Below are 3,540 nucleotides of genomic sequence, written 5' to 3'. Positions count from 1 at the left end.
TAAATGTTATTCTGAAAAAAAACATGAAATTAAAAGCTTGGAACCATAAACATAATGGAGAGTTTTATCTATTTATTATTCTCTTTATGAACTATATACACATGCATTCCTTGAAAAAAATAGTTAAAATGAAATAACTTATGGGAAAAATATTGTGTGGGTTGCATAAATCATTTTTCTTTGCAGGAATAAATGAATAAATTAATTAATATAAATTATACTTGCATCATGTTGGAGTTTGTTTGTGCATCTAACTTAAAAATTTGAAATTCAAACATGGATTTGGACTGAAATAGAAAACAGGAAATAAAACAAGAAAAATAAGAAAGAAGGAAGAATATATATTAAAAATAATAATAATCTTAAAAGCAAACAGTAGAGTTTAAATTTCCCTTTAGGAACACGCTTGATTTTTTTTGGAATCTAGAAAACTCAAAATAGAATTTGAATTTGGGTTGAATACTTGAAATGGGAATTTAAAAATAAAGCAGAAAATTTATAAAAGAAAAGAAGAGATCAAATCCGTGTTTAGGCCGAAATCTCCATAGGCCGGCCCATCATATCCTTTCCCCCTCTTTTCGCGATGGGCTTCTGGCAGATGGGCCCCGTGGGCGGGGGCGCGCCTGGGATCTCTGTACTGCTAGCATGTGGGCCCGAGCGGCCGATTCACTCAGCTCCGCGCGCCCTCAACCTCCCATTGAATGACGGGTGGGCCCGCTTGGGCAGCTCGGTCTTCTTCCTCAACTGAACGTGATTCCTACTCCGCGCGCGCCGCTGGATCCTACGGGGATCTCGCGGAGTCGTTTCCTCCTCCTGCTCGGACTTCGGGGTTGGCGCATATAAAACCCGTGGCGCTGCAACCCCCTTCTTCATCCTCTCGGATCGTCGCGCTGTGTGCCATTTCGTCGCCGTGAGCAGAGGAAAAACGTGCGACCGCCATGGATCCACCGCGAACGAATCGCGTGTACATCGTCGATGGGGTCTCGGCTGCGGGTCTGGGAGCTTCACCGCGTTCTCAGGAAAGTGCCCATGGCCGAGACAGGGTGGCGCGGTCATCATGGCGGCCCCAATGGCTCACCGGAGCTTGGCGGACAACATGGTACCGCACCGTGTGGTGGCCAGATCTCCACGCTGCCCAAATCTTCGTAGGTTGTCCCTGTCGCTCTCTTCTTGGCCTCTGCTACGTTTTTCTTAGTTCGGTGGACGAATTGGTCACGGATCGGGGCATTTGCTGGGGCGCTGGTCGTCGGTACGTTGCGCCGCCGTGGGGAATCGGTGGTGTCGCCCTGGATTAGCAGGCTGCGGGAAGGAGAGGACTCGTGGGTCGTCCGATCCTTCTCGGATGGCTGAGATTAGATGGGGGGCGTTGGGTCGACCGGTTCGACTTGCGGCCATGGGATGAGAAATCGACGGCTTGAGTTAGTTGCGCGTACCGATTCGGTCAAATCGATTTCGACCGGTGATCAGCGTGTATGCGGTCGTAAGGGAGGCGACACTGCGGACCGTTGGATTGGAATCCTACGCTCGCGGCAAGTACCGATTCACGTTATGATCTGGACCGTCTGTTTAGATCTGACGGCCCGTGTTCTGCGATACCCTTTCGGCCGACAGCTTTACAAAAGAGCCCCTCTGTTTCCTCAGTATCAACCCGCAGTCCTTCCCTGGTTTAGCCTAAGTCTAGGGAATTGTTACAGATTGGACCCTGAGTTTTGTATAATTTGGTGCCCAGTCCAGAACACTTAGGATATTCAGGAATTAATAAAGAAATAGGTTTTTAGTATGAAAATAATTCCATAAACTTGTATAATACATAGTTAATTCATTTTAACTCCAAATTGAGTCATTCCAGTGGCAATAATTTTGTAATAATATTGTCTATCACCTAGTGTCGTTGTTTAGCCATGAAACTTTGATTAAAATTGTTCACTTGAATTAGTCTATACTAGGCATTAAATAACTTCAGGAATTCATAACTTAAAATCTATATCTCCAAAATTAATGATTCCTATCCCTAGAATCTTATTTTAATGTGTAGATTATTATTATTTTTTTGGTGTGATGTTAATTTTGCCTACACCATGTTTGTCTGTATTGCTACGTTTAGCAGTGAGGTTACGTGTCATATGAAAAGCAAGTTGGTACCTGGAATCTCAAGTGCCAGGCAAGTTGTGCCCTTGATCACTTCTTTTTACCCAGCCATGTTCTGATTAATCATAATGATCTGCATAGGTTAATTTTGATGGGACCCAATAGGTTACCCTAGTTTGTCTATCTTTATACCTTGTTTTACCACTCATATTTTTGGGTAGTACTTGCTAGTGCTATATGTGGTTTTGGGTATGAAGATACATTATTCATGATCACATTTTTATTATCTATTTATTATTACTGTTCATGATAAGATCATTATGTTAATTGAACATGGGGCGACCACCCGGGAAAACAGTGCTACCACAAGGGTTTAATGGGACGCCCTTGGCTGATTAATTAGGAAAGCTAGTGGAAGACTACCTTACCCGAAAGGGGCAAGTGCAGTAGGGGAGTGGTCAGTGTAGGGAGGCCCTTGGGATGATTTTGCTGCGATGGCGGTCATGCGAGGGGTCCCTGCATTGGAGCTTCCTATAAACTGTAGCGGGTTTTCTGAAGCTAGTGGAACTTTGTAAAGGCCTCGTAGTGTTACCCTGCCTCGCCTCCTCGGTAGAGGTGTATGGGAAGTCGCGATCCCTTGGCAGATGGGTAACATGACTTGTGGGTAAAGATGCACAACCTCTGCAGAGTGTAAAACTGGTATACTAGCCGTGCTCACGGTCATGAGCAGCTCGGACCCTCACATGATTAATTTATGGAACTAAATTCAATTTGTCATATGCATTGCATCGCAGGTGATGTTGTTACTTTTGTTCTACTTCTTAATTGGGTTTGGTATTTACTTATACTTAGTAATTGCTAATAAAATTTTGACCAACTTTAAAAGCAATGCTCAGCTCTAACCATCCTCTTTGGTAAGCCTTACACTTCACATGAGCTCCCATCTTTGGCGAGTTCATGCACATTATTCCCCACAACTTGTTGAGCTATGAACGTATGTGAGCTCACTCTTGTTGTCTCACAACCCCCCCCCCCACAGGTTAAGAACAGGTACCACAGGATGAGGCGCATGGAGGATGCTATGATGAGTTCGTGAGAGGTCTAGGCCGTCGTCTCCCAGTCAACTTTGGGTTGCTGGACCGTTCTCTCCTTATAATGTAATTATTTATTTTGTATAGAATTCCTGTTATGTAGTAAATATGTGACATTCGATCCTGTGCCATGAATCATCATATGTGTGAGACTTGGTCCCAGCACACCTGGTGATTATGTTCGCGCCCGGGTCTTGGTGCCTCGAAACGCGGGTGTGACAGAAGTGGTATCAGAGGAATGTTGACTATAGGACGAAACCTAGATAGAATTGGACAACCATTATCTACTTACCTTTACTACTCTGATTCTTTCTAAACTTTTCTTAATCTTTTCTCATCTATTTCCGCTTTACTCTGATTA

Source organism: Zea mays, chromosome 5, assembly GCF_902167145.1.
Source record: "Zea mays cultivar B73 chromosome 5, Zm-B73-REFERENCE-NAM-5.0, whole genome shotgun sequence".
Classification (NCBI taxonomy): Eukaryota; Viridiplantae; Streptophyta; class Magnoliopsida; order Poales; family Poaceae; genus Zea; species Zea mays.
This window is presented reverse-complemented; position numbering follows the sequence as displayed.